General features: G+C 46.5%; 18 non-coding genes across 18 annotated transcripts; all 18 read left to right on the forward strand.

Annotated features, from left to right (window-relative positions):
• Positions 1-485: 485 nt before the first annotated feature.
• Positions 486-601, forward strand: LOC144800881 (U5 spliceosomal RNA). Its single transcript, XR_013604762.1, has one exon. It is a non-coding gene; the product is annotated as a U5 spliceosomal RNA (small nuclear RNA).
• Positions 602-1,536: 935 nt separating this feature from the next.
• Positions 1,537-1,651, forward strand: LOC144800905 (U5 spliceosomal RNA). Its single transcript, XR_013604785.1, has one exon. It is a non-coding gene; the product is annotated as a U5 spliceosomal RNA (small nuclear RNA).
• Positions 1,652-2,584: 933 nt separating this feature from the next.
• Positions 2,585-2,699, forward strand: LOC144800785 (U5 spliceosomal RNA). Its single transcript, XR_013604670.1, has one exon. It is a non-coding gene; the product is annotated as a U5 spliceosomal RNA (small nuclear RNA).
• A 935-nt stretch (positions 2,700-3,634) lies between these two features.
• Positions 3,635-3,749, forward strand: LOC144800056 (U5 spliceosomal RNA). Its single transcript, XR_013603976.1, has one exon. It is a non-coding gene; the product is annotated as a U5 spliceosomal RNA (small nuclear RNA).
• Positions 3,750-4,684: 935 nt separating this feature from the next.
• On the forward strand, positions 4,685-4,799 carry LOC144800786 (U5 spliceosomal RNA). Its single transcript, XR_013604671.1, has one exon. It is a non-coding gene; the product is annotated as a U5 spliceosomal RNA (small nuclear RNA).
• Positions 4,800-5,734: 935 nt separating this feature from the next.
• LOC144800882 (U5 spliceosomal RNA) lies at positions 5,735-5,850 on the forward strand. The gene has a single exon (XR_013604763.1). It is a non-coding gene; the product is annotated as a U5 spliceosomal RNA (small nuclear RNA).
• A 935-nt stretch (positions 5,851-6,785) lies between these two features.
• LOC144800906 (U5 spliceosomal RNA) lies at positions 6,786-6,900 on the forward strand. Its single transcript, XR_013604786.1, has one exon. It is a non-coding gene; the product is annotated as a U5 spliceosomal RNA (small nuclear RNA).
• Positions 6,901-7,833: 933 nt separating this feature from the next.
• On the forward strand, positions 7,834-7,948 carry LOC144800787 (U5 spliceosomal RNA). Its single transcript, XR_013604672.1, has one exon. It is a non-coding gene; the product is annotated as a U5 spliceosomal RNA (small nuclear RNA).
• Positions 7,949-8,883: 935 nt separating this feature from the next.
• On the forward strand, positions 8,884-8,998 carry LOC144800057 (U5 spliceosomal RNA). Its single transcript, XR_013603977.1, has one exon. It is a non-coding gene; the product is annotated as a U5 spliceosomal RNA (small nuclear RNA).
• A 935-nt stretch (positions 8,999-9,933) lies between these two features.
• On the forward strand, positions 9,934-10,048 carry LOC144800788 (U5 spliceosomal RNA). The gene has a single exon (XR_013604673.1). It is a non-coding gene; the product is annotated as a U5 spliceosomal RNA (small nuclear RNA).
• A 904-nt stretch (positions 10,049-10,952) lies between these two features.
• On the forward strand, positions 10,953-11,068 carry LOC144801074 (U5 spliceosomal RNA). The gene has a single exon (XR_013604950.1). It is a non-coding gene; the product is annotated as a U5 spliceosomal RNA (small nuclear RNA).
• Positions 11,069-11,990: 922 nt separating this feature from the next.
• On the forward strand, positions 11,991-12,105 carry LOC144801399 (U5 spliceosomal RNA). The gene has a single exon (XR_013605210.1). It is a non-coding gene; the product is annotated as a U5 spliceosomal RNA (small nuclear RNA).
• Positions 12,106-13,040: 935 nt separating this feature from the next.
• Positions 13,041-13,155, forward strand: LOC144800789 (U5 spliceosomal RNA). Its single transcript, XR_013604674.1, has one exon. It is a non-coding gene; the product is annotated as a U5 spliceosomal RNA (small nuclear RNA).
• A 935-nt stretch (positions 13,156-14,090) lies between these two features.
• On the forward strand, positions 14,091-14,206 carry LOC144800954 (U5 spliceosomal RNA). Its single transcript, XR_013604832.1, has one exon. It is a non-coding gene; the product is annotated as a U5 spliceosomal RNA (small nuclear RNA).
• Positions 14,207-15,141: 935 nt separating this feature from the next.
• LOC144800790 (U5 spliceosomal RNA) lies at positions 15,142-15,256 on the forward strand. Its single transcript, XR_013604675.1, has one exon. It is a non-coding gene; the product is annotated as a U5 spliceosomal RNA (small nuclear RNA).
• A 935-nt stretch (positions 15,257-16,191) lies between these two features.
• Positions 16,192-16,306, forward strand: LOC144801400 (U5 spliceosomal RNA). The gene has a single exon (XR_013605211.1). It is a non-coding gene; the product is annotated as a U5 spliceosomal RNA (small nuclear RNA).
• A 935-nt stretch (positions 16,307-17,241) lies between these two features.
• Positions 17,242-17,356, forward strand: LOC144801402 (U5 spliceosomal RNA). Its single transcript, XR_013605212.1, has one exon. It is a non-coding gene; the product is annotated as a U5 spliceosomal RNA (small nuclear RNA).
• Positions 17,357-18,291: 935 nt separating this feature from the next.
• LOC144800322 (U5 spliceosomal RNA) lies at positions 18,292-18,406 on the forward strand. The gene has a single exon (XR_013604233.1). It is a non-coding gene; the product is annotated as a U5 spliceosomal RNA (small nuclear RNA).
• The last annotated feature ends 229 nt before the right edge of the window (positions 18,407-18,635 follow it).

Raw genomic sequence — 18,635 nt, forward strand, 5'->3', positions numbered from 1 at the left:
GTTTCATGTGCCTCTAGCCTAGACAGATAAATACTTCCATATTCAGGTTTAATGAAAGTACGTGCGAAAAAGGGACTTAAAGTGCATGGCTATGTGCAGAGCACAGTGGTGGCTCACAGCCTAACGATTGGAAGGATGGTGTGGAAAGCGTAAAATCGCTGGGGGACAAAAGTCCTACAGTGCCACTTCACCTAAAGCCTGATGCACGCTTCCCGTTCCCCTTGCCCAGCAGCCGCAACGCCTCCTAATGAGCTGAGGTGTGTACAGAAAAGAATTTGCATATTCCCAGACAGACGCATGGGAACTGTCCACCTTTTTGATTTTCTGTGCTTTGAGCAGAGACTCTGAAATTTGGGCCTGCTTCCCTCACCGACCTGGTTCTTGTCCTCTTTCTTAGATTTTGAAAATACCTCTCAGGTCCTCACCCTCGCAATGACGGGGTCTTTGATGTGGTGCCACTTACCCCCAGAGAGCCATATTCTAACTTACTCTGGTTTTCTCTTTAAAACGAAAAAATCTTTCGCCTTTTACTAAAGATTTCCGTGGAGGGGAACATTTACGAGTTTATTCAATTTTTTTAAGCCTTACCACCGGTGAGGCTGTTTATCTTGTGTTTAAAAGAAAAGCATTAGAAATTGGTGAATATATCTGCGAGTTGTCTGCTGCTGTTTTTTGGGGACATGAGCTTAGGTGTTTTATTCCTGAACTCTCTGCTTGCTCATTTGCATAGACAGAGTGCAGGAGAGGTGCATCATGGGAAAGAGCTTGTGCAGTGCATGAGATTGCTTTTCGTGACTATCTTGGAATTTCACGATAGCAGGCAGTATGTTTTCTCCTCTCTTAATATTCCTGCTGTCAGAGGCCAGACGTCACCCTCCTTTTTCAAGGTGGCACCTAGACTCACGCTGTGCTTTTCATAGGGCTTGCCCATTATTTGTGCCCGTTAGAGGTGCCCCATAGAGGTTGGCCAATCCTGAGTCGGTGCCCTGAGAGGGTGGCCAATCCTGAGTCAGATTCCTCTCAGGTACACTTAAAGCGGCACGCCAGTCCTGTTTCATGTGCCTCTAGCCTAGACAGATATATACTTCTATATTCAGGTTTAATGAAAGTACGTGCGAAAAAGGGACTTAAAGTGCATGGCTATGTGCAGAGCACAGTGGTGGCTCACAGCCTATCGATTGGAAGGATGGTGTGGAAAGCGTAAAATCGCTGGGGGACAAAAGTCCTACAGTGTCACTTCACCTAAAGCCTGATGCACGCTTCCCGTTCCCCTTGCCCAGCAGCCGCAACGCCTCCTAATGAGCTGAGGTGTGTACAGAAAAGAATTTGCATATTCCCAGACAGACGCATGGGAACTGTCCACCTTTTTGATTTTCTGTGCTTTGAGCAGAGACTCTGAAAATTGGGCCTGCTTCCCTCACTGGCCTGGTTCTTGTCCTCTTTCTTAGAGCCTAAAAATACCTCTCAGGTCCTCACCCTCGCAACGACGGGGTCTTTGATGTGGTGCCACTTACCCCCAGAGAGCCATATTCTAACTTACTCTGGTTTCTCTTCAAAACTAAAAAATCTTTCGCCTTTTACTAAAGATTTCCGTGGAGAGGAACATTTACGAGTTTATTCAATTGTTTTAAGCCTTACCACAGGTGAGGCTGTTTATCGTGTGTTTAAAAGAAAAGCATTAGAAATTGGGGAATATCTGCCAGTTGTCTGCTGCTGTTTTTTGGGGACATGAGCTTAGGTGTTTTATTCCTGAACTCTCTGCTTGCTCATTTGCATAGACAGAGTGCAGGAGAGGTGCATCATGGGAAAGAGCTTGTACAGTGCATGAGATTGCTTTTCGTGACTATCTTGGAATTTCACGATAGCAGGCAGTATGTTTTCTCCTCTCTTAATATTCCTGCTGTCAGAGGCCAGACGTCGCCCTCCTTTTTCAAGGTGGCACCTAGACTCACGCTGTGCTTTTCATAGGGCTTGCCCATTATTTGTGCCCGTTAGAGGTGCCCCATAGAGGTTGGCCAATCCTGAGTCGGTGCCCTGAGAGGGTGGCCAATCCTGAGTCAGATTCCTCTCAGGTACACTTGAAGCGGCACGCCAGTCCTGTTTCATGTGCCTCTAGCCTAGACAGATATATGCTTCTATATTCAGGTTTAATGAAAGTACGTGCGAAAAAGGGACTTAAAGTGCATGGCTATGTGCAGAGCACAGTGGTGGCTCACAGCCTAACGATTGGAAGGATGGTGTGGAAAGCGTAAAATCGCTGGGGGACAAAAGTCCTACAGTGCCACTTCACCTAAAGCCTGATGCACGCTTCCCGTTCCCCTTGCCCAGCAGCCGCAACGCCTCCTAATGAGCTGAGGTGTGTACAGAAAAGAATTTGCATATTTCCAGACAGACGCATGGGAACTGTCCACCTTTTTGATTTTCTGTGCTTTGAGCAGAGACTCTGAAAATTGGGCCTGCTTCCCTCACTGGCCTGGTTCTTGTCCTCTTTCTTAGATTTTGAAAATACCTCTCAGGTCCTCACCCTCGCAATGACGGGGTCTTTGATGTGGTGCCACTTACCCCCAGAGAGCCATATTCTAACTTACTCTGGTTTCTCTTCAAAACGAAAAAATCTTTCGCCTTTTACTAAAGATTGCCGTGGAGAGGAACATTTACGAGTTTATTCAATTTTTTTAAGCCTTACCACCGGTGAGGCTGTTTATCTTGTGTTTAAAAGAAAAGCATTAGAAATTGGTGAATATATCTGTGAGTTGTCTGCTGCTGTTTTTTGGGGACATGAGCTTAGGTGTTTTATTCCTGAACTCTCTGCTTGCTCATTTGCATAGACAGAGTGCAGGAGAGGTGCATCATGGGAAAGAGCTTGTGCAGTGCATGAGATTGCTTTTCGTGACTATCTTGGAATTTCACGATAGCAGGCAGTATGTTTTCTCCTCTCTTAATATTCCTGCTGTCAGAGGCCAGACGTCACCCTCCTTTTTCAAGGTGGCACCTAGACTCACGCTGTGCTTTTCATAGGGCTTGCCTGTTATTTGTGCACGTTAGAGGTGCCCCATAGAGGTTGGCCAATCCTGAGTCGGTGCCCTGAGAGGGTGGCCAATCCTGAGTCAGATTCCTCTCAGGTACACTTGAAGCGGCACGCCAGTCCTGTTTCATGTGCCTCTAGCCTAGACAGATATATACTTCCGTATTCAGGTTTAATGAAAGTACGTGCGAAAAAGGGACTTAAAGTGCATGGCTATGTGCAGAGCACAGTGGTGGCTCACAGCCTAACGATTGGAAGGATGGTGTGGAAAGCGTAAAATCGCTGGGGGACAAAAGTCCTACAGTGCCACTTCACCTAAAGCCTGATGCACGCTTCCCGTTCCCCTTGCCCAGCAGCCGCAACGCCTCCTAATGAGCTGAGGTGTGTACAGAAAAGAATTTGCATATTCCCAGTCAGACGCATGGGAACTGTCCACCTTTTTGATTTTCTGTGCTTTGAGCAGAGACTCTGAAATTTGGGCCTGCTTCCCTCACCGGCCTGGTTCTTGTCCTCTTTCTTAGATTTTGAAAATACCTCTCAGGTCCTCACCCTCGCAATGACGGGGTCTTTGATGTGGTGCCACTTACCCCCAGAGAGCCATATTCTAACTTACTCTGGTTTCTCTTCAAAACGAAAAAATCTTTCGCCTTTTACTAAAGATTTCCGTGGAGAGGAACATTTACGAGTTTATTCAATTTTTTTAAGCCTTACCACCGGTGAGGCTGTTTATCTTGTGTTTAAAAGAAAAGCATTAGAAATTGGTGAATATATCTGCGAGTTGTCTGCTGCTGTTTTTTGGGGACATGAGCTTAGGTGTTTTATTCCTGAACTCTCTGCTTGCTCATTTGCATAGACAGAGTGCAGGAGAGGTGCATCATGGGAAAGAGCTTGTGCAGTGCATGAGATTGCTTTTCGTGACTATCTTGGAATTTCACGATAGCAGGCAGTATGTTTTCTCCTCTCTTAATATTCCTGCTGTCAGAGGCCAGACGTCACCCTCCTTTTTCAAGGTGGCACCTAGACTCACGCTGTGCTTTTCATAGGGCTTGCCTGTTATTTGTGCACGTTAGAGGCGCCCCATAGAGGTTGGCCAATCCTGAGTCGGTGCCCTGAGAGGGTGGCCAATCCTGAGTCAGATTCCTCTCAGGTACACTTGAAGCGGCACGCCAGTCCTGTTTCATGTGCCTCTAGCCTAGACAGATATATACTTCTATATTCAGGTTTAATGAAAGTACGTGCGAAAAAGGGACTTAAAGTGCATGGCTATGTGCAGAGCACAGTGGTGGCTCACAGCCTAACGATTGGAAGGATGGTGTGGAAAGCGTAAAATCGCTGGGGGACAAAAGTCCTACAGTGCCACTTCACCTAAAGCCTGATGCACGCTTCCCGTTCCCCTTGCCCAGCAGCCGCAACGCCTCCTAATGAGCTGAGGTGTGTACAGAAAAGAATTTGCATATTCCCAGACAGACGCATGGGAACTGTCCACCTTTTTGATTTTCTGTGCTTTGAGCAGAGACTCTGAAAATTGGGCCTGCTTCCCTCACTGGCCTGGTTCTTGTCCTCTTTCTTAGATTTTGAAAATACCTCTCAGGTCCTCACCCTCGCAATGACGGGGTCTTTGATGTGGTGCCACTTACCCCCAGAGAGCCATATTCTAACTTACTCTGGTTTCTCTTCAAAACGAAAAAATCTTTCGCCTTTTACTAAAGATTGCCGTGGAGAGGAACATTTACGAGTTTATTCAATTTTTTTAAGCCTTACCACCGGTGAGGCTGTTTATCTTGTGTTTAAAAGAAAAGCATTAGAAATTGGTGAATATATCTGCGAGTTGTCTGCTGCTGTTTTTTGGGGACATGAGCTTAGGTGTTTTATTCCAGAACTCTCTGCTTGCTCATTTGCATAGACAGAGTGCAGGAGAGGTGCATCATGGGAAAGAGCTTGTGCAGTGCATGAGATTGCTTTTCGTGACTATCTTGGAATTTCACGATAGCAGGCAGTATGTTTTCTCCTCTCTTAATATTCCTGCTGTCAGAGGCCAGACGTCACCCTCCTTTTTCAAGGTGGCACCTAGACTCACGCTGTGCTTTTCATAGGGCTTGCCTGTTATTTGTGCACGTTAGAGGTGCCCCATAGAGGTTGGCCAATCCTGAGTCGGTGCCCTGAGAGGGTGGCCAATCCTGAGTCAGATTCCTCTCAGGTACACTTGAAGCGGCACGCCAGTCCTGTTTCATGTGCCTCTAGCCTAGACAGATAAATACTTCCATATTCAGGTTTAATGAAAGTACGTGCGAAAAAGGGACTTAAAGTGCATGGCTATGTGCAGAGCACAGTGGTGGCTCACAGCCTAACGATTGGAAGGATGGTGTGGAAAGCGTAAAATCGCTGGGGGACAAAAGTCCTACAGTGCCACTTCACCTAAAGCCTGATGCACGCTTCCCGTTCCCCTTGCCCAGCAGCCGCAACGCCTCCTAATGAGCTGAGGTGTGTACAGAAAAGAATTTGCATATTCCCAGACAGACGCATGGGAACTGTCCACCTTTTTGATTTTCTGTGCTTTGAGCAGAGACTCTGAAATTTGGGCCTGCTTCCCTCACCGACCTGGTTCTTGTCCTCTTTCTTAGATTTTGAAAATACCTCTCAGGTCCTCACCCTCGCAATGACGGGGTCTTTGATGTGGTGCCACTTACCCCCAGAGAGCCATATTCTAACTTACTCTGGTTTTCTCTTTAAAACGAAAAAATCTTTCGCCTTTTACTAAAGATTTCCGTGGAGGGGAACATTTACGAGTTTATTCAATTTTTTTAAGCCTTACCACCGGTGAGGCTGTTTATCTTGTGTTTAAAAGAAAAGCATTAGAAATTGGTGAATATATCTGCGAGTTGTCTGCTGCTGTTTTTTGGGGACATGAGCTTAGGTGTTTTATTCCTGAACTCTCTGCTTGCTCATTTGCATAGACAGAGTGCAGGAGAGGTGCATCATGGGAAAGAGCTTGTGCAGTGCATGAGATTGCTTTTCGTGACTATCTTGGAATTTCACGATAGCAGGCAGTATGTTTTCTCCTCTCTTAATATTCCTGCTGTCAGAGGCCAGACGTCACCCTCCTTTTTCAAGGTGGCACCTAGACTCACGCTGTGCTTTTCATAGGGCTTGCCCATTATTTGTGCCCGTTAGAGGTGCCCCATAGAGGTTGGCCAATCCTGAGTCGGTGCCCTGAGAGGGTGGCCAATCCTGAGTCAGATTCCTCTCAGGTACACTTAAAGCGGCACGCCAGTCCTGTTTCATGTGCCTCTAGCCTAGACAGATATATACTTCTATATTCAGGTTTAATGAAAGTACGTGCGAAAAAGGGACTTAAAGTGCATGGCTATGTGCAGAGCACAGTGGTGGCTCACAGCCTATCGATTGGAAGGATGGTGTGGAAAGCGTAAAATCGCTGGGGGACAAAAGTCCTACAGTGTCACTTCACCTAAAGCCTGATGCACGCTTCCCGTTCCCCTTGCCCAGCAGCCGCAACGCCTCCTAATGAGCTGAGGTGTGTACAGAAAAGAATTTGCATATTCCCAGACAGACGCATGGGAACTGTCCACCTTTTTGATTTTCTGTGCTTTGAGCAGAGACTCTGAAAATTGGGCCTGCTTCCCTCACTGGCCTGGTTCTTGTCCTCTTTCTTAGAGCCTAAAAATACCTCTCAGGTCCTCACCCTCGCAACGACGGGGTCTTTGATGTGGTGCCACTTACCCCCAGAGAGCCATATTCTAACTTACTCTGGTTTCTCTTCAAAACTAAAAAATCTTTCGCCTTTTACTAAAGATTTCCGTGGAGAGGAACATTTACGAGTTTATTCAATTGTTTTAAGCCTTACCACAGGTGAGGCTGTTTATCGTGTGTTTAAAAGAAAAGCATTAGAAATTGGGGAATATCTGCCAGTTGTCTGCTGCTGTTTTTTGGGGACATGAGCTTAGGTGTTTTATTCCTGAACTCTCTGCTTGCTCATTTGCATAGACAGAGTGCAGGAGAGGTGCATCATGGGAAAGAGCTTGTACAGTGCATGAGATTGCTTTTCGTGACTATCTTGGAATTTCACGATAGCAGGCAGTATGTTTTCTCCTCTCTTAATATTCCTGCTGTCAGAGGCCAGACGTCGCCCTCCTTTTTCAAGGTGGCACCTAGACTCACGCTGTGCTTTTCATAGGGCTTGCCCATTATTTGTGCCCGTTAGAGGTGCCCCATAGAGGTTGGCCAATCCTGAGTCGGTGCCCTGAGAGGGTGGCCAATCCTGAGTCAGATTCCTCTCAGGTACACTTGAAGCGGCACGCCAGTCCTGTTTCATGTGCCTCTAGCCTAGACAGATATATGCTTCTATATTCAGGTTTAATGAAAGTACGTGCGAAAAAGGGACTTAAAGTGCATGGCTATGTGCAGAGCACAGTGGTGGCTCACAGCCTAACGATTGGAAGGATGGTGTGGAAAGCGTAAAATCGCTGGGGGACAAAAGTCCTACAGTGCCACTTCACCTAAAGCCTGATGCACGCTTCCCGTTCCCCTTGCCCAGCAGCCGCAACGCCTCCTAATGAGCTGAGGTGTGTACAGAAAAGAATTTGCATATTTCCAGACAGACGCATGGGAACTGTCCACCTTTTTGATTTTCTGTGCTTTGAGCAGAGACTCTGAAAATTGGGCCTGCTTCCCTCACTGGCCTGGTTCTTGTCCTCTTTCTTAGATTTTGAAAATACCTCTCAGGTCCTCACCCTCGCAATGACGGGGTCTTTGATGTGGTGCCACTTACCCCCAGAGAGCCATATTCTAACTTACTCTGGTTTCTCTTCAAAACGAAAAAATCTTTCGCCTTTTACTAAAGATTGCCGTGGAGAGGAACATTTACGAGTTTATTCAATTTTTTTAAGCCTTACCACCGGTGAGGCTGTTTATCTTGTGTTTAAAAGAAAAGCATTAGAAATTGGTGAATATATCTGTGAGTTGTCTGCTGCTGTTTTTTGGGGACATGAGCTTAGGTGTTTTATTCCTGAACTCTCTGCTTGCTCATTTGCATAGACAGAGTGCAGGAGAGGTGCATCATGGGAAAGAGCTTGTGCAGTGCATGAGATTGCTTTTCGTGACTATCTTGGAATTTCACGATAGCAGGCAGTATGTTTTCTCCTCTCTTAATATTCCTGCTGTCAGAGGCCAGACGTCACCCTCCTTTTTCAAGGTGGCACCTAGACTCACGCTGTGCTTTTCATAGGGCTTGCCTGTTATTTGTGCACGTTAGAGGTGCCCCATAGAGGTTGGCCAATCCTGAGTCGGTGCCCTGAGAGGGTGGCCAATCCTGAGTCAGATTCCTCTCAGGTACACTTGAAGCGGCACGCCAGTCCTGTTTCATGTGCCTCTAGCCTAGACAGATATATACTTCCGTATTCAGGTTTAATGAAAGTACGTGCGAAAAAGGGACTTAAAGTGCATGGCTATGTGCAGAGCACAGTGGTGGCTCACAGCCTAACGATTGGAAGGATGGTGTGGAAAGCGTAAAATCGCTGGGGGACAAAAGTCCTACAGTGCCACTTCACCTAAAGCCTGATGCACGCTTCCCGTTCCCCTTGCCCAGCAGCCGCAACGCCTCCTAATGAGCTGAGGTGTGTACAGAAAAGAATTTGCATATTCCCAGTCAGACGCATGGGAACTGTCCACCTTTTTGATTTTCTGTGCTTTGAGCAGAGACTCTGAAATTTGGGCCTGCTTCCCTCACCGGCCTGGTTCTTGTCCTCTTTCTTAGATTTTGAAAATACCTCTCAGGTCCTCACCCTCGCAATGACGGGGTCTTTGATGTGGTGCCACTTACCCCCAGAGAGCCATATTCTAACTTACTCTGGTTTCTCTTCAAAACGAAAAAATCTTTCGCCTTTTACTAAAGATTTCCGTGGAGAGGAACATTTACGAGTTTATTCAATTTTTTTAAGCCTTACCACCGGTGAGGCTGTTTATCTTGTGTTTAAAAGAAAAGCATTAGAAATTGGTGAATATATCTGCGAGTTGTCTGCTGCTGTTTTTTGGGGACATGAGCTTAGGTGTTTTATTCCTGAACTCTCTGCTTGCTCATTTGTATAGACAGAGTGCAGGAGAGGTGCATCATGGGAAAGAGCTTGTGCAGTGCATGAGATTGCTTTTCGTGACTATCTTGGAATTTCGCGATAGCAGGCAGTATGTTTTCTCCTCTCTTAATATTCCTGCTGTCAGAGGCCAGACGTCACCCTCCTTTTTCAAGGTGGCACCTAGACTCACGCTGTGCTTTTCATAGGGCTTGCCCGTTATTTGTGCCCGTTAGAGGTGCCCCATAGAGGTTGGCCAATCCTGAGTCGGTGCCCTGAGAGGGTGGCCAATCATGAGTCAGATTCCTCTCAGGTACACTTGAAGCGGCACGCCAGTCCTGTTTCATGTGCCTCTAGCCTAGACAGATATATACTTCTATATTCAGGTTTAATGAAAGTACGTGCGAAAAAGGGACTTAAAGTGCATGGCTATGTGCAGAGCACAGTGGTGGCTCACAGCCTATCGATTGGAAGGATGGTGTGGAAAGCGTAAAATCGCTGGGGGACAAAAGTCCTACAGTGTCACTTCACCTAAAGCCTGATGCACGCTTCCCGTTCCCCTTGCCCAGCAGCCGCAACGCCTCCTAATGAGCTGAGGTGTGTACAGAAAAGAATTTGCATATTTCCAGACAGACGCATGGGAACTGTCCACCTTTTTGATTTTCTGTGCTTTGAGCAGAGACTCTGAAAATTGGGCCTGCTTCCCTCACTGGCCTGGTTCTTGTCCTCTTTCTTAGATTTTGAAAATACCTCTCAGGTCCTCACCCTCGCAATGACGGGGTCTTTGATGTGGTGCCACTTACCCCCAGAGAGCCATATTCTAACTTACTCTGGTTTCTCTTCAAAACGAAAAAATCTTTCGCCTTTTACTAAAGATTGCCGTGGAGAGGAACATTTACGAGTTTATTCAATTTTTTTAAGCCTTACCACCGGTGAGGCTGTTTATCTTGTGTTTAAAAGAAAAGCATTAGAAATTGGTGAATATATCTGCGAGTTGTCTGCTGCTGTTTTTTGGGGACATGAGCTTAGGTGTTTTATTCCTGAACTCTCTGCTTGCTCATTTGCATAGACAGAGTGCAGGAGAGGTGCATCATGGGAAAGAGCTTGTGCAGTGCATGAGATTGCTTTTCGTGACTATCTTGGAATTTCACGATAGCAGGCAGTATGTTTTCTCCTCTCTTAATATTCCTGCTGTCAGAGGCCAGACGTCACCCTCCTTTTTCAAGGTGGCACCTAGACTCACGCTGTGCTTTTCATAGGGCTTGCCTGTTATTTGTGCACGTTAGAGGTGCCCCATAGAGGTTGGCCAATCCTGAGTCAGATTCCTCTCAGGTACACTTGAAGCGGCACGCCAGTCCTGTTTCATGTGCCTCTAGCCTAGACAGATATATACTTCCATATTCAGGTTTAATGAAAGTACGTGCGAAAAAGGGACTTAAAGTGCATGGCTATGTGCAGAGCACAGTGGTGGCTCACAGCCTAACGATTGGAAGGATGGTGTGGAAAGCGTAAAATCGCTGGGGGACAAAAGTCCTACAGTGCCACTTCACCTAAAGCCTGATGCACGCTTCCCGTTCCCCTTGCCCAGCAGCCGCAACGCCTCCTAATGAGCTGAGGTGTGTACAGAAAAGAATTTGCATATTCCCAGACAGACGCATGGGAACTGTCCACCTTTTTGATTTTCTGTGCTTTGAGCAGAGACTCTGAAATTTGGGCCTGCTTCCCTCACCGGCCTGGTTCTTGTCCTCTTTCTTAGATTTTGAAAATACCTCTCAGGTCCTCACCCTCGCAATGACGGGGTCTTTGATGTGGTGCCACTTACCCCCAGAGAGCCATATTCTAACTTACTCTGGTTTTCTCTTCAAAACGAAAAAATCTTTTGCCTTCTACTAAGGATTTCCGTGGAGAGGAACATTTACGAGTTTATTCAATTTTTTTAAGCCTTACCACCGGTGAGGCTGTTTATCTTGTGTTTAAAAGAAAAGCATTAGAAATTGGTGAATATATCTGCGAGTTGTCTGCTGCTGTTTTTTGGGGACATGAGCTTAGGTGTTTTATTCCTGAACTCTCTGCTTACTCATTTGCATAGACAGAGTGCAGGAGAGGTGCATCATGGGAAAGAGCTTGTGCAGTGCATGAGATTGCTTTTCGTGACTATCTTGGAATTTCACGATAGCAGGCAGTATGTTTTCTCCTCTCTTAATATTCCTGCTGTCAGAGGCCAGACGTCACCCTCCTTTTTCAAGGTGGCACCTAGACTCACGCTGTGCTTTTCATAGGGCTTGCCCGTTATTTGTGCCCGTTAGAGGTTGGCCAATCCTGAGTCGGTGCCCTGAGAGGGTGGCCAATCATGAGTCAGATTCCTCTCAGGTACACTTGAAGCGGCACGCCAGTCCTGTTTCATGTGCCTCTAGCCTAGACAGATATATACTTCTATATTCAGGTTTAATGAAAGTACGTGCGAAAAAGGGACTTAAAGTGCATGGCTATGTGCAGAGCACAGTGGTGGCTCACAGCCTATCGATTGGAAGGATGGTGTGGAAAGCGTAAAATCGCTGGGGGACAAAAGTCCTACAGTGTCACTTCACCTAAAGCCTGATGCACGCTTCCCGTTCCCCTTGCCCAGCAGCCGCAACGCCTCCTAATGAGCTGAGGTGTGTACAGAAAAGAATTTGCATATTTCCAGACAGACGCATGGGAACTGTCCACCTTTTTGATTTTCTGTGCTTTGAGCAGAGACTCTGAAAATTGGGCCTGCTTCCCTCACTGGCCTGGTTCTTGTCCTCTTTCTTAGAGCCTAAAAATACCTCTCAGGTCCTCACCCTCGCAATGACGGGGTCTTTGATGTGGTGCCACTTACCCCCAGAGAGCCATATTCTAACTTACTCTGGTTTCTCTTCAAAACGAAAAAATCTTTCGCCTTTTACTAAAGATTTCCGTGGAGAGGAACATTTACGAGTTTATTCAATTTTTTTAAGCCTTACCACAGGTGAGGCTGTTTATCGTGTGTTTAAAAGAAAAGCATTAGAAATTGGTGAATATATCTGCGAGTTGTCTGCTGCTGTTTTTTGGGGACATGAGCTTAGGTGTTTTATTCCTGAACTCTCTGCTTGCTCATTTGCATCGACAGAGTGCAGGAGAGGTGCATCATGGGACAGAGCTTGTGCAGTGCATGAGATCGCTTTTCGTGACTATCTTGGAATTTCACGATAGCAGGCAGTATGTTTTCTCCTCTCTTAATATTCCTGCTGTCAGAGGCCAGACGTCACCCTCCTTTTTCAAGGTGGCACCTAGACTCACGCTGTGCTTTTCATAGGGCTTGCCCGTTATTTGTGCACGTTAGAGGTGCCCCATAGAGGTTGGCCAATCCTGAGTCGGTGCCCTGAGAGGGTGGCCAATCCTGAGTCAGATTCCTCTCAGGTACACTTGAAGCGGCACGCCAGTCCTGTTTCATGTGCCTCTAGCCTAGACAGATATATACTTCTATATTCAGGTTTAATGAAAGTACGTGCGAAAAAGGGACTTAAAGTGCATGGCTATGTGCAGAGCACAGTGGTGGCTCACAGCCTAACGATTGGAAGGATGGTGTGGAAAGCGTAAAATCGCTGGGGTACAAAAGTCCTACAGTGCCACTTCACCTAAAGCCTGATGCACGCTTCCCGTTCCCCTTGCCCAGCAGCCGCAATGCCTCCTAATGAGCTGAGGTGTGTACAGAAAAGAATTTGCATATTCCCAGACAGACGCATGGGAACTGTCCACCTTTTTGATTTTCTGTGCTTTGAGCAGAGACTCTGAAATTTGGGCCTGCTTCCCTCACCGGCCTGGTTCTTGTCCTCTTTCTTAGATTTTGAAAATACCTCTCAGGTCCTCACCCTCGCAATGACGGGGTCTTTGATGTGGTGCCACTTACCCCCAGAGAGCCATATTCTAACTTACTCTGGTTTCTCTTCAAAACGAAAAAATCTTTCGCCTTTTACTAAAGATTGCCGTGGAGAGGAACATTTACGAGTTTATTCAATTTTTTTAAGCCTTACCACCGGTGAGGCTGTTTATCTTGTGTTTAAAAGAAAAGCATTAGAAATTGGTGAATATATCTGCGAGTTGTCTGCTGCTGTTTTTTGGGGACATGAGCTTAGGTGTTTTATTCCTGAACTCTCTGCTTGCTCATTTGCATAGACAGAGTGCAGGAGAGGTGCATCATGGGAAAGAGCTTGTGCAGTGCATGAGATTGCTTTTCGTGACTATCTTGGAATTTCACGATAGCAGGCAGTATGTTTTCTCCTCTCTTAATATTCCTGCTGTCAGAGGCCAGACGTCACCCTCCTTTTTCAAGGTGGCACCTAGACTCACGCTGTGCTTTTCATAGGGCTTGCCTGTTATTTGTGCACGTTAGAGGTGCCCCATAGAGGTTGGCCAATCCTGAGTCGGTGCCCTGAGAGGGTGGCCAATCCTGAGTCAGATTCCTCTCAGGTACACTTGAAGCGGCACGCCAGTCCTGTTTCATGTGCCTCTAGCCTAGACAGATATATACTTCTATATTCAGGTTTAATGAAAGTACGTGCGAAAAAGGGACTTAAAGTGCATGGCTATGTGCAGAGCACAGTGGTGGCTCACAGCCTATCGATTGGAAGGATGGTGTGGAAAGCGTAAAATCGCTGGGGGACAAAAGTCCTACAGTGTCACTTCACCTAAAGCCTGATGCACGCTTCCCGTTCCCCTTGCCCAGCAGCCGCAACGCCTCCTAATGAGCTGAGGTGTGTACAGAAAAGAATTTGCATATTTCCAGACAGACGCATGGGAACTGTCCACCTTTTTGATTTTCTGTGCTTTGAGCAGAGACTCTGAAAATTGGGCCTGCTTCCCTCACTGGCCTGGTTCTTGTCCTCTTTCTTAGAGCCTAAAAATACCTCTCAGGTCCTCACCCTCGCAATGACGGGGTCTTTGATGTGGTGCCACTTACCCCCAGAGAGCCATATTCTAACTTACTCTGGTTTCTCTTCAAAACGAAAAAATCTTTCGCCTTTTACTAAAGATTTCCGTGGAGAGGAACATTTACGAGTTTATTCAAGTTTTTTTAAGCCTTACCACAGGTGAGGCTGTTTATCGTGTGTTTAAAAGAAAAGCATTAGAAATTGGTGAATATATCTGCGAGTTGTCTGCTGCTGTTTTTTGGGGACATGAGCTTAGGTGTTTTATTCCTGAACTCTCTGCTTGCTCATTTGCATCGACAGAGTGCAGGAGAGGTGCATCATGGGACAGAGCTTGTGCAGTGCATGAGATTGCTTTTCGTGACTATCTTGGAATTTCACGATAGCAGGCAGTATGTTTTCTCCTCTCTTAATATTCCTGCTGTCAGAGGCCAGACGTCACCCTCCTTTTTCAAGGTGGCACCTAGACTCACGCTGTGCTTTTCATAGGGCTTGCCCGTTATTTGTGCACGTTAGAGGTGCCCCATAGAGGTTGGCCAATCCTGAGTCGGTGCCCTGAGAGGGTGGCCAATCCTGAGTCAGATTCCTCTCAGGTACACTTGAAGCGGCACGCCAGTCCTGTTTCATGTGCCTCTAGCCTAGACAGATATATACTTCTATATTCAGGTTTAATGAAAGTACGTGCGAAAAAGGGACTTAAAGTGCATGGCTATGTGGGGAGCACAGTGGTGGCTCACAGCCTATCGATTGGAAGGATGGTGTGGAAAGCGTAAAATCGCTGGGGGACAAAAGTCCTACAGTGTCACTTCACCTAAAGCCTGATGCACGCTTCCCGTTCCCCTTGCCCAGCAGCCGCAACGCCTCCTAATGAGCTGAGGTGTGTACAGAAAAGAATTTGCATATTTCCAGACAGACGCATGGGAACTGTCCAACTTTTTGATTTTCTGTGCTTTGAGCAGAGACTCTGAAAATTGGGCCTGCTTCCCTCACTGGCCTGGTTCTTGTCCTCTTTCTTAGATTTTGAAAATACCTCTCAGGTCCTCACCCTCGCAATGACGGGGTCTTTGATGTGGTGCCACTTACCCCCAGAGAGCCATATTCTAACTTACTCTGGTTTCTCTTCAAAACGAAAAAATCTTTCGCCTTTTACTAAAGATTGCCGTGGAGAGGAACATTTACGAGTTTATTCAATTTTTTTAAGCCTTACCACCGGTGAGGCTGTTTATCTTGTGTTTAAAAGAAAAGCATTAGAAATTGGTGAATATATCTGCGAGTTGTCTGCTGCTGTTTTTTGGGGACATGAGCTTAGGTGTTTTATTCCTGAACTCTCTGCTTGCTCATTTGCATAGACAGAGTGCAGGAGAGGTGCATCATGGGAAAGAGCTTGTGCAGTGCATGAGATTGCTTTTCGTGACTATCTTGGAATTTCACGATAGCAGGCAGTATGTTTTCTCCTCTCTTAATATTCCTGCTGTCAGAGGCCAGACGTCACCCTCCTTTTTCAAGGTGGCACCTAAACTCACGCTGTGCTTTTCATAGGGCTTGCCTGTTATTTGTGCACGTTAGAGGTGCCCCATAGAGGTTGGCCAATCCTGAGTCGGTGCCCTGAGAGGGTGGCCAATCCTGAGTCAGATTCCTCTCAGGTACACTTGAAGCGGCACGCCAGTCCTGTTTCATGTGCCTCTAGCCTAGACAGATATATACTTCCATATTCAGGTTTAATGAAAGTACGTGCGAAAAAGGGACTTAAAGTGCATGGCTATGTGCAGAGCACAGTGGTGGCTCACAGCCTAACGATTGGAAGGATGGTGTGGAAAGCGTAAAATCGCTGGGGGACAAAAGTCCTACAGTGCCACTTCACCTAAAGCCTGATGCACGCTTCCCGTTCCCCTTGCCCAGCAGCCGCAACGCCTCCTAATGAGCTGAGGTGTGTACAGAAAAGAATTTGCATATTCCCAGACAGACGCATGGGAACTGTCCACCTTTTTGATTTTCTGTGCTTTGAGCAGAGACTCTGAAATTTGGGCCTGCTTCCCTCACTGGCCTGGTTCTTGTCCTCTTTCTTAGAGCCTAAAAATACCTCTCAGGTCCTCACCCTCGCAATGACGGGGTCTTTGATGTGGTGCCACTTACCCCCAGAGAGCCATATTCTAACTTACTCTGGTTTCTCTTCAAAACGAAAAAATCTTTCGCCTTTTACTAAAGATTTCCGTGGAGAGGAACATTTACGAGTTTATTCAATTTTTTTAAGCCTTACCACAGGTGAGGCTGTTTATCGTGTGTTTAAAAGAAAAGCATTAGAAATTGGTGAATATATCTGCGAGTTGTCTGCTGCTGTTTTTTGGGGACATGAGCTTAGGTGTTTTATTCCTGAACTCTCTGCTTGCTCATTTGCATTGACAGAGTGCAGGAGAGGTGCATCATGGGAAAGAGCTTGTGCAGTGCATGAGATTGCTTTTCGTGACTATCTTGGAATTTCACGATAGCAGGCAGTATGTTTTCTCCTCTCTTAATATTCCTGCTGTCAGAGGCCAGACGTCACCCTCCTTTTTCAAGGTGGCACCTAGACTCACGCTGTGCTTTTCATAGGGCTTGCCCGTTATTTGTGCACGTTAGAGGTGCCCCATAGAGGTTGGCCAATCCTGAGTCGGTGCCCTGAGAGGGTGGCCAATCCTGAGTCAGATTCCTCTCAGGTACACTTGAAGCGGCACGCCAGTCCTGTTTCATGTGCCTCTAGCCTAGACAGATATATACTTCTATATTCAGGTTTAATGAAAGTACGTGCGAAAAAGGGACTTAAAGTGCATGGCTATGTGCAGAGCACAGTGGTGGCTCACAGCCTATCGATTGGAAGGATGGTGTGGAAAGCGTAAAATCGCTGGGGGACAAAAGTCCTACAGTGTCACTTCACCTAAAGCCTGATGCACGCTTCCCGTTCCCCTTGCCCAGCAGCCGCAACGCCTCCTAATGAGCTGAGGTGTGTACAGAAAAGAATTTGCATATTTCCAGACAGACGCATGGGAACTGTCCACCTTTTTGATTTTCTGTGCTTTGAGCAGAGACTCTGAAAATTGGGCCTGCTTCCCTCACTGGCCTGGTTCTTGTCCTCTTTCTTAGAGCCTAAAAATACCTCTCAGGTCCTCACCCTCGCAATGACGGGGTCTTTGATGTGGTGCCACTTACCCCCAGAGAGCCATATTCTAACTTACTCTGGTTTCTCTTCAAAACGAAAAAATCTTTCGCCTTTTACTAAAGATTTCCGTGGAGAGGAACATTTACGAGTTTATTCAATTTTTTTAAGCCTTACCACAGGTGAGGCTGTTTATCGTGTGTTTAAAAGAAAAGCATTAGAAATTGGTGAATATATCTGCGAGTTGTCTGCTGCTGTTTTTTGGGGACATGAGCTTAGGTGTTTTATTCCTGAACTCTCTGCTTGTTCATTTGCATCGACAGAGTGCAGGAGAGGTGCATCATGGGACAGAGCTTGTGCAGTGCATGAGATTGCTTTTCGTGACTATCTTGGAATTTCACGATAGCAGGCAGTATGTTTTCTCCTCTCTTAATATTCCTGCTGTCAGAGGCCAGACGTCACCCTCCTTTTTCAAGGTGGCACCTAGACTCACGCTGTGCTTTTCATAGGGCTTGCCCGTTATTTGTGCACGTTAGAGGTGCCCCATAGAGGTTGGCCAATCCTGAGTCGGTGCCCTGAGAGGGTGGCCAATCCTGAGTCAGATTCCTCTCAGGTACACTTGAAGCGGCACGCCAGTCCTGTTTCATGTGCCTCTAGCCTAGACAGATATATACTTCTATATTCAGGTTTAATGAAAGTACGTGCGAAAAAGGGACTTAAAGTGCATGGCTATGTGCAGAGCACAGTGGTGGCTCACAGCCTAACGATTGGAAGGATGGTGTGGAAAGCGTAAAATCGCTGGGGTACAAAAGTCCTACAGTGCCACTTCACCTAAAGCCTGATGCACGCTTCCCGTTCCCCTTGCCCAGCAGCCGCAACGCCTCCTAATGAGCTGAGGTGTGTACAGAAAAGAATTTGCATATTCCCAGACAGACGCATGGGAACTGTCCACCTTTTTGATTTTCTGTGCTTTGAGCAGAGACTCTGAAATTTGGGCCTGCTTCCCTCACCGGCCTGGTTCTTGTCCTCTTTCTTAGATTTTGAAAATACCTCTCAGGTCCTCACCCTCGCAATGACGGGGTCTTTGATGTGGTGCCACTTACCCCCAGAGAAACATATTCTAACTTACTCTGGTTTCTCTTCAAAACGAAAAAATCTTTTGCCTTTTACTAAAGATTTCCGTGGAGAGGAACATTTACGAGTTTATTCAATTTTTTTAAGCCTTACCACCGGTGAGGCTGTTTATTTTGTGTTTAAAAGAAAAGCATTAGAAATTGGTGAATATATCTGCGAGTTGTCTGCTGCTGTTTTTTGGGGACATGAGCTTAGGTGTTTTATTCCTGAACTCTCTGCTTGCTCATTTGTATAGACAGAGTGCAGGAGAGGTGCATCATGGGAAAGAGCTTGTGCAGTGCATGAGATTGCTTTTCGTGACTATCTTGGAATTTCACGATAGCAGGCAGTATGTT

Source organism: Lissotriton helveticus, chromosome 12 (genome assembly GCF_964261635.1).
Source record: "Lissotriton helveticus chromosome 12, aLisHel1.1, whole genome shotgun sequence".
In the NCBI taxonomy this organism is placed as follows: Eukaryota; Metazoa; Chordata; class Amphibia; order Caudata; family Salamandridae; genus Lissotriton; species Lissotriton helveticus.